This window comes from Aethalodelphis obliquidens, unplaced genomic scaffold (assembly GCF_003676395.1).
Source record: "Aethalodelphis obliquidens isolate GAN/ISIS:26980383/991018 unplaced genomic scaffold, ASM367639v1 scaffold82, whole genome shotgun sequence".
NCBI classification, from domain to species: Eukaryota; Metazoa; Chordata; class Mammalia; order Artiodactyla; family Delphinidae; genus Aethalodelphis; species Aethalodelphis obliquidens.
Genome location: NW_020838026.1, coordinates 4,197,363 through 4,207,241, shown reverse-complemented (window position 1 = coordinate 4,207,241; position 9,879 = coordinate 4,197,363). Strand labels below are relative to the sequence as shown.

The window sequence follows — 9,879 nt, the reverse complement described above, 5'->3', positions numbered from 1 at the left end:
TGAAAACCAAGGGGCTTTTATAATGCATTCCATACACTTTCTTAATTGGTTACATCAGTGCTTTCCAAATTTTAATTCACATACAGATCATGTAGGGATCCTGTATAAAATGCAGATTGTAATTCAGAAGTTCTGGGGTAGGCTCTGAGACTCTGCATTTCTAACAGATGCTGTTACCGCTGGTCCATGGACCACACTATAAGTAACAGCAAAAAATACGACACACCCAAAGAGTACCCTATGCAGAGCTCAGAAAATTTCACCCATTAAGATGATTCTAATACTGTGTTTATCAATATACCCTAATGTCTGACGAAGACAGGAGAGTGAACACTTACAGCATTGACTTTTGCCATACTTGGAATAAAGCATATATTCACGAGATGATGAAAAGTAACACCCTCCCCACTATTGAGAGGTCTGAATCTGATTTCGTGGTGTCATACAGCATGGGAGCTCTCTGATGGAATTCCCTATTTTTGTGTTTCTTCCATCGCCCCAGTCCATAGAATTGGTTCACAGAGTTTCATAAGATGCTGTCAGCTCTCCCAGTGCAGACATAGATGTAAATTGATGATGCTCCTTTTTAAAAAAAAGTCATTGTTTTGTTATCTTCAAGACTGAAATATTACCCTCTCTTTTTTTTCATCCTCAGGCATATAAAGCCTTGTTACAAACAAGTTTAGAAATAAGCAAAACAAATACGTTTTATTATTCCAGTGGGGACAGGATTAACGCTTTCTCATACATTCACCTTACTTTTCTTCTCCTCTGCGTCTTATGATTGACTCACCCAACGATTATCCAATTACCTATCTGGAAGTTTTACCAATGCCTGAAACTTAACACTAGAAATTTAACAATTCCTCTATCTTATTCATATGTATCTTCCATGACCCAAACAACTTGTGATCAAAACCAAAAGATTTTGTTTGACTCTATGTCAAGCTCCATACTTAATCACTTACCAAATCCTATTAAAATCATCCTCTCTCTTGTTTCCTAAAACAATATCGAGGATTTCAAATGGGAAAGAAAATGAAGAAATATACCAGTTTTTTTCCCTCCAGCCCTAACTAAAAACTGCAGCCTCCTCTCTGAGATCTGAGGGGGAAATGCAGCAGCAGCAAAGAGGAAGAGAAGGCGCCAGAGAAGGAAAAGGGGGCAAAAAGTGTGTTCCAATCTTTCACACACCATCTTAAGTGGAGAGCAGGACAAAAGCCATTTTAAAAATAGTGCTGTGTAATGTAAATGGTTAATAACTTGGGCTCTGCTGTCAGACCTACTTCCAACACTGTTTCTAAGCATTCTCACACCTCACTTTCCTCATCTATAATATGAGGATAACCTTGAGGGTTGTTTTCCAAATTATCCATCCTCCTTCTTCCTTATTAACAAAATTTTATTTAGTGATCTCACAGCTTCCTTTGCAGCTAGAGGTAACGATAAGACATAGTTCTGACCAAAAAGATGCTGATGGAGGTCCTTGAGAAGAGATATTCATTGTCCTTTCTCTCTGGGAGGCAGATGCAATGTCTGGAGAAGTGTCAGTGATACTACGACCATGAAAATGAAAGACATATGCTGAGAAGAGTGAAGAAAGAAGATAGGATTCTTAGTGATGTCATTGAGTAACACAGAAAACTGGACTGGGCTCTTCATTAAATGGAAGAAAAAAAAGAGTGGGTATATGTATATGATTCACTTTGCCGCACACCTGAAACTAACACAACATTGTACATCAACTATACTCCAATAAAGTTTTTTTAAAATAAAAAATAAAACAAATTTTTTAAAATGGAAGAAGAAAAATAACCAACTTGACTTCTCAAACTCTTGTAAAAGTGTTCTCTATTATACGTAACACAATCCTAACTGATACACTATTTCACGGAGTTATTGAGAATATTATTAAGTGTGATCATGAATATAAAAATGGTTCACACAGGGTGTTGCACATAGTAAGCATACAATAAATGTTAGTAGCTATTTCTGGCATTCTATTTATTATTAGTATTATCGATATTATTATTATCCCCCATGGCGTCTTCATTCTTCCCCATCTCTAGCACAAATTTTTTTCCAGTCTACTTTATTTCCACACCGTCAGCCAAATCAAGACACTCATTATGTTGCATCTGGATAATAACCATCCCACCAAGTGTTTTAGTTGTATCTTGAAAGATACGTTATTTTCAATAGGCAGAGAGAAGGGATGAGGGCCTTATTGGTGAGGGAGACAATGGTGTCAACACAGGTGGTGAGGTTGGGAAGCAGAGGATAGCAGAAACTCCATGCATTTCTGGAGGATTAACGTGGGATCAGGTAGAAAGAGAGGTTGGAGCCAGACTGTCAAGGGTTTTCTATGACTGGCAAAGAGCAGACCGAGGAATCTGTAGTATATTTTCCTGTGAAAATTTTAGGGCACTGTTTGGTTTGGTTTTGACACAGGAACTAATACAATTAAAGAAATGAGAAGAGTTCATTCTTTTGCTTACTTGGCTGGCGTTTACTTTGCTCAATTATCACATGAGGAAGTTAAAACAGATGCTCTCAAAGACCTGTGAATATTCTAGAAGTCTAAGATTCATTGGAAACTTCGAGAATATTCTAATATCTAAGCTTGAGTTCAGAGCCTCCATTTCAATGTTAGCCCTGACTTATTCATTTATTCTTTCTTGCAACGAAGTTAATTTCTGTTGCACATTGAGTCTGAGGACATTTGCTGCTACCTCAAATCTCACTGGAAGCCAACTTCAATTATCCATGACCATCAGAAAAATCTTCTTCATAAATTTCAAGAATCTCTAGCAGCAACCCTTGGTCCACCCAGCTTTCACACCCCTCTGTCAACTAACTTCAGTACCAGTGAACTCCATCTCTGTCCTCCCCATCCTTTTACAGTTCACATGTGATTCTAGATCCCAAGGTAAGTGGAATATTAACTTATAAATCAAATGCAATATAATAGTGCAAATGGTTTACTACCTAATAAATATATTGTGCTTGTTTTTAAAAATAAGTTTCCTATTTTTAAGTTATAGTACAATGCCAATCATAAAAGAAAATAGATGAAATATTTTTTAAAAGGAAGTAATAATACCACCATCCAAAGGAAAAGGTGTTAACTTTGGGGGGGGGGTCTTGCTTTGCCAGATTTTTTGTGGCTTTTACATAGTTGTCATTATTTTTAATTTATACATTGTGATTTTATAGCAATGTTTTCCATGTTATTATATTGGCTTTATATGTAACTTTTTGATAGTTACATAATATTTTAAATTGATCATGAAATATTTCATACCAAAAGATATAAGGAATAATAGAATGAAAATCCATGTAGCCTCACAGAGCTTAAGAAATAAACCATTGAGGATAAAGAAGATGTGGTATATACATATACAATGGAATACTACTCAGCCATGAAAAAGTATGAAATAATGCCTTTTGCAGCAACATGGAGGCAACTAGAGATTATCATACTGAGTGAAGTAAGTCAGGGGCTTCCCTGGTGGTGCAGTGGTTAAGAAACCACCTGCCAATGCAGGGGACATGGGTTCAAGCCCCGGTCCAGGAAGATCCCACATGCTGCAGAGCAACTAAGCCCGTGCACCACAACTACTGAGCCTGCGCTCTAGAGCCTGCAAGCCACAACTACTGAGCCCACACGCCACAACTACTGAAGCCCACACACCTACAGCCCATGCTCCACAACAAGAGAAGCCACCTCAATGAGAAGCATGCGCACCGCAATGAAGGGTAGCCCCCACTCGTCACAACTAGAGAGAGCCTGCGCACAGCAACAAAGACCCATCACAGCCAAAAATTTTAAAAAATAACAAAACTGGTGTGTTAATTAAAAAAAAAAGTGAAGTAAGTCAGAAAGAGAAAGACAAATACCATATGATATCACTTATATGTGGAATCTAAAATATGACAAAAATGAACCTATCTGCAAAACAGAAACAGAATCAGGGACATAGAGAATAGACTCGTGTTTATCAAGGGGAGGAGGTTGGGGGAAGGATGGATTGGGAGTTTGGGATTAGCAGATGCAAACTGGTATATATAGAATGGATAAACAACAAGGTCCTACTGTATAGCACAGGGAACTACCGTCAATATCCTGTGATAAACCATAATGGAAAAGAGTATGAAAAAGAATGTATATATATATGTATAACTGAGTCACTTTGCTGTACAGCAGTAATTAACACAACATTAAATAAATCAACTGTACTTCAATAAATAAATAAATAAATAGAAACAAACCATTAAACAACAATACAATATCTGATGACCTGTTATTGGAAAGAAAGGACAACATAAGGCAATGGACTATTACCATTAAAATGCTGAAACAAAACAAGTAGGAGGCAGTCATTTAGAAGTAAGTCTAAGAAACTGAGGACAAGATGCTTTTTTTTTTTTTGTGGTACGCGGGGTCCTCACTGTTGTGGCCTCTCCCGTTGCAGAGCACAGGCTCCGGACGCGCAGGCTCAGCGGCCATGACTCACAGGCCTAACCGCTCCGTGACGTGTGGGATCCTCCCGGACCGGGGCATGAACCCGCGTCCCCTGTATCAGCAGGCGGACTCTCAAGCACTGGCGCCACCAGGGAAGCCCCTCAAGATACTTTCTTGAGGATAAAATCTCTCCCACAACATGATAATAACATGGTAACAACAGTCACTTCTATCAAAGGCAGAATAAAAAACAACAGGGGACCCATTTTTCACTGAAGGCCCTTCTGTATCTTTCATACTGACTTCTGAATACCAGTCAGCTATTCAAAAACACTAAATAGGGCTTCCCTCGTGGCGCACTGGTTGAGAGTCCGCCTGTCGATGCAGGAGACACGGGTTCTGTGCCCCGGTCTGGAAACATCCCACATGCCGCGGAGCGGCTGGGCCTGTGAGCCACGGCCGCTGAGCCTGCGCGTCCGGAGCCTGTGTTCCGCAACGGAAGAGGCCACACAGTGAGAGGCCCGCGTACCACAAATAAAAACACTAAATGTTTTTAAAGCCTAAATAATAAAAAAAAAATTACCTCTTCTATCGGTTATAAAACCTATGTCCCGGGCTTCCCTGGTGGTGCAGTGGTTGAGAGTCCGCCTGGCGATGCGGGGAACGCGGATTCGTGCCCCGGTCCGGGAAGATCCCACATGCCGCGGAGCTGCTGGGTCCGTGAGCCATGGCCGCTGGGCCTGCGCGTCCGGAGCCTGTGCTCCGCAACGGGAGAGGCCGCAACAGTGAGGGGCCCGCATACCGCAAAACAAACAAACAAAAACAAAAAAAAAACCGTACGTCCCTTTTAATTTGCTATTTCATGCCTAACGATATGGTCAAGAGTTATAAAAATATACATTCGTAAATCTAGAAGAAATGAACATGAGTACCCAAAAGAGAAGTCAATGAAGTCAGTAAAACTGAGGAGAAAAAACCAATACAAGGAAAAACAAGACTGAGCTTCAGAATAAGGAGTGCTTCCATCTGTTATATAAAACTGTTACATAAAAACTATGTTCCTTATGAATTTGCTTTTTCATTCCTAATGAAATGACCCCAAATTAAAATATATCTTGTTAAATCTAGAAGTAGTGAAAAGAAGCACCCCACAGATAAGTGGAGTCCTCAAAACGGAGGGGGTAACATATGGGTAAAAACCAGGTCAAGCTTCATGAGAGCGAGAGGTGGTCCAGAAGTGGGGAGGAAAAAGCTCAATCTGTATTTAATTTTCACAAAGACTTCCATTTACAGGGTGCTTGACAGACTCAGAAAACACTGATGATTTCATATTTAAAAGCCACAATTTAATTCCCTGTACTATTTTCCCAGAGAAGCAGCTTAGCATAATACTTAATAGCACAGCTTTGAGTTGGCCTAAATCACTTCGAATCCTGGTTCTGTCACTTATTAGCTATGCACACTTGGATAAATGCTTCAATTTCCTCATCCAGAAAATGGGAAAAATAATAGTACCTATCTGATATAGTTCTTGTAAAGATCAAATGAGGTAGCACAGTACTAAATTGCTTAGGACAGTATATGGCACATAGTAAACAGTCAATAAATGTTTATGTGTGTTTATAAATGTGACAGAATTTTACTTAAGCCTTACCAGTGTTAATATAAACTTTGTTGCTTAGAAACCAACTTGTGAAAAGTATTTTCAATGATTTTTATTATTCATTTGCATTTGATTAAACTCGATAAGTATACGCTATTGGAATAATGTACAAAAGTTTTTTTAGTTTTAGAATGACTACAACCTGCTGCTCTGGAAAAAGGAAGATCCCTTGTTACACAGTGCCATGTATACCCTCCTCTAGGAATTTTCTCAAATGTAAATAAATGCAAAGTGTTTAAAGAAAGGAAAATTAAAAGTGGAGGGGACTCCCTGGCAGTCCAGTGGTTAGGACTCCACGTTTCCACTGCAGGGAGCACGGATTCGATCACTGGTTGGGGAACTAAGATCCCGCAGAGCTGCTAGGCACAGCCAAAAAAAAAAAAAAAAAGTGGAATTCTATGATTTGTGAATTATATTCCAATAAAGCTGTTGTCAAATTTGCTACACATTTTCCCTAGGTTTTTTGGGGTCCGTGGTTTAGTTTTTAAATAATGCCTATCAGTATAGAATTAAAGTGTTTAATACTTGATTCTATTATAATGTCAATTTGCTTATGTGAGTGGTCACACATAATAGATAGGATATTTTGATGGTAAAATCATTAATATATCATTAAATTTACAAATGTATATACTAATCTGAAATTGGCTAAATTTTAAGATTCTCTTGGTGGTCTTAAATCATCCATTTCCTAGAACAGCGTTTAGGGTGCTGCTGACCCCAATGAGGTTTGTAAAGCATGTGCCATCTTTAGTATCTTATGGAGAACTTTCATTTATGTTTTCTTTCCTTTATTTACTTATTTTTGTTTTCCTAAGAAAATAATTAGCAGTTCAAGTTTAAATGACCATTAAATCCTTTCAAATTCCATTTCACTAAACCGTCTAATGTTAGGAAACTTAGCACCCTTGCTATTTCTTTACGAATTTCTTCCACTTTGAGAGGTGGGCACTTCTGAGATTTTAAAATAAAAATTTGGCCTTAAAAAATTTTAAGACACAGAGAAAGACTAATATTATATAATATCACTTATATGTGGAATCTAAAAACTAATGCAAAACAGAAACAGACTCACAAACATAGAAAACAAACTCAAGGTTACCAAAGGGAGGGATAAATTAGGAGTTTGGGATTAACAGATACACACGACTATATATAAAATAAACAACAAGGGTTTACTGTTGTATAGCACAGGGAACATAAATTCAATATCTTGTAATAACCTATAACGGAAAAGAACTGGAAAAAATATATATATATATAAATATCACTGAATCACTTTTCTGTACACCTGAAACTAACACAATATTGTAAATCAACTAAACTTCAATTTAAAAAAGTTTAAGACACAGGTTGAAAGAATCAGTGGTTTCACTCTGAAGGGAAGAAGAAATAGTGACATTTATTTACCATTCTTATACCTCCTCTGTTATGAAGAAAGCATTCCTAGGAATTAGTAGAAGTCTCCTTTGAAGGCTTATAGAATTAATAGAGCTCTTAACAGGCCAAAAGAGCTATCATCTACTGCGCAGTATTTATTGAGCACTGCTTTATGTCCAAGCCTACTGCAGGTGCTGGGAGATATAAGGAGAGTGACTAAGAGGTCCTTTCAGGTAAGGCAGAGAAGGAAAGAGAATAGTGAGAAGTCCACCTGCAGGTACCGGAGCCAGGATACAAATGGTCTTTTATAACCTCCTAAAGAATATGGATTTTTTCCCGCAGCAGTTGACAACCTTAAAATATATTTTTTTCTTTTCTTTTGGCCATACCAGTGGGCATCTTTAAATGCACTGCCATGCATGGTGCTACCTTTGCCATATTTGCAACACCATGAATCTAATCAAATGAAAAAAGTCACTATTTCTCTTTGAATAAAAAGATGTGTTTTAAAAGATAATAAAGGAGACAGCATGGAAAATGGGCTGCACAGAGGAGATATGGAAGGGGGGTGACCATTGGGAGACAGATTGCAATAGTCCAGGTGAGATAAGATGAAAGTCTGATATTACAAGACATCCTGCTCAGCACTGCAGGGAACAGAAGCTGAGCAAGACACGGCCCTGCCTCGAAGGACGAATGAAGAAGAATGCCGAACTCCACGCTCATTTACCCCAACATGAGGCTCCTGGAGCCAGTGATGTAGAAAGCTATGAATGAGAGAAGATGGACTTTTATTAAAATCCTGCTGAAGGTAGAGATTATAGAAAGCAATAATTCTTGCTTGATCTGTTCAGTTGGACTATGTTGTCTCCCTTGTCTTTAGGTAATCAATTTCTACACCCTGCTGTTTGTGTTTTGACCGACCATAGAAAACAAGGTACCCGGGAACAATGCAGTCAGCAGTTGCCTGGACTTGTTATCGGATGTGATTTCAGTAACTAACTACTTGCTGACTCAGAGACAAGAGGAAAGCAAAAATCTCTCCCAGTTCTGTGGACAGCCAAGTGATTACAAGACTGTCAAAGTTCACAGGGATGGACACCCAGCTTGCTCATTTGCTGTGTCATCCGTTAAGCAGGACCGAAGTTCCATTCTAAATGGAAAGAACTACGCGAGTTATGTAAATCATTTTCAGGGCTAGGTGTCCAGGACCAGGTGGCAAAAAAACCAGACACCTTTCCTGCCCCGAGGCCCCATTACTCACCTGAGTAGCTCCATAGAGGGAGCCAAGAGCAAAGCTACTGCAGCACCTCCCCCATCTCTGTTGGAGAAAACAGACACCCAGCACAGAGCCTAGTCCCACAGTAGAAAAAGGATGGGATGTGGAATCAGATATGGCTGAATGCTGGCTTTGTCAAGGCTGTGTGACTTCCTGCAAGTCAGTTAAGCTCTTTCAGCCTCAGATTTCCCACCCATAAAATAGTGCTTACGATATGACCACACCTATCTCTGCAAAATAATATATTCACAACACCTGGCACTCTCCTACTTTGTTGGGAGGAATGTAAAATGGTGCCGCCTCTTTGGAAAACAGTGTAGCAGCTTCTTAAAAAGTTAAACATCAATTTACCATACAGCCCAGCGATCCTACTCCTAGGCATCTACCCAAGAGAAATGAAAACATATGTCCACACAAAGACTGATGTGTGAATGTTCATAGCAACATTATTCATGAGTGAACCACAAAAACATTATGCTAAGTGAAAGAAGCCAGATGAAACAGATCACATATATTATGAGTCCGTTTACATGAGGAAAGGCAAACCCAGAAAAGACAAATCTACAGAGACTTCCAGCAGGTTAGAGTTGCCAAGGGCTGAGGGAGCGGGGAGGGGAAGAGACTGCAAATGGGAAGGAGGGATCTTTCTGGGGTGATGGAAATGCTCTGAAATTGGATTGTGGGGACGGATGCACAACTCTGTAAATTTACTAAAAGTCACTGAACACACACTAAAAAATGGTGGAATTTTATGATATCTAAATCAGACCTCAATAAAGCTGTTTTTAGAAACCCACCAGACATGTAGTAGATACTCAATACTATAGCAAATCACTAACATTTAATAAGCATTTACTGGTAAGCAACTTTAAACACATTATGTGCCATAGCTCAATTTAACTCATGTATTTCTAAGGCCTATTTCTTAGTTTCAGTCTTTCAAATACCACTTTCATTATTTTTTCCATATTCACTTCCCATCAACACCAATTATCAACCAAATATTGTTCTTTAAACAAAATTACTTACATAAAACTTAGAGAAATTCATTGAAAAATAAAACACTATATCCCTATGGTAAATGCAAAATCA

At 38.7% G+C, this 9,879-nt stretch overlaps 1 long non-coding RNA gene across 1 annotated transcript; it reads right to left on the bottom strand.

The window, feature by feature from the left end:
* LOC113612797 (uncharacterized) lies at positions 1 to 8,914 on the bottom strand. Its single transcript, XR_003429966.1, has 2 exons — positions 8,773 to 8,914; positions 1 to 582 (listed from the first exon to the last, which is right to left on the bottom strand). It is a non-coding gene; the product is annotated as an uncharacterized LOC113612797 (long non-coding RNA).
* Positions 8,915 to 9,879: the final 965 nt, after the last annotated feature.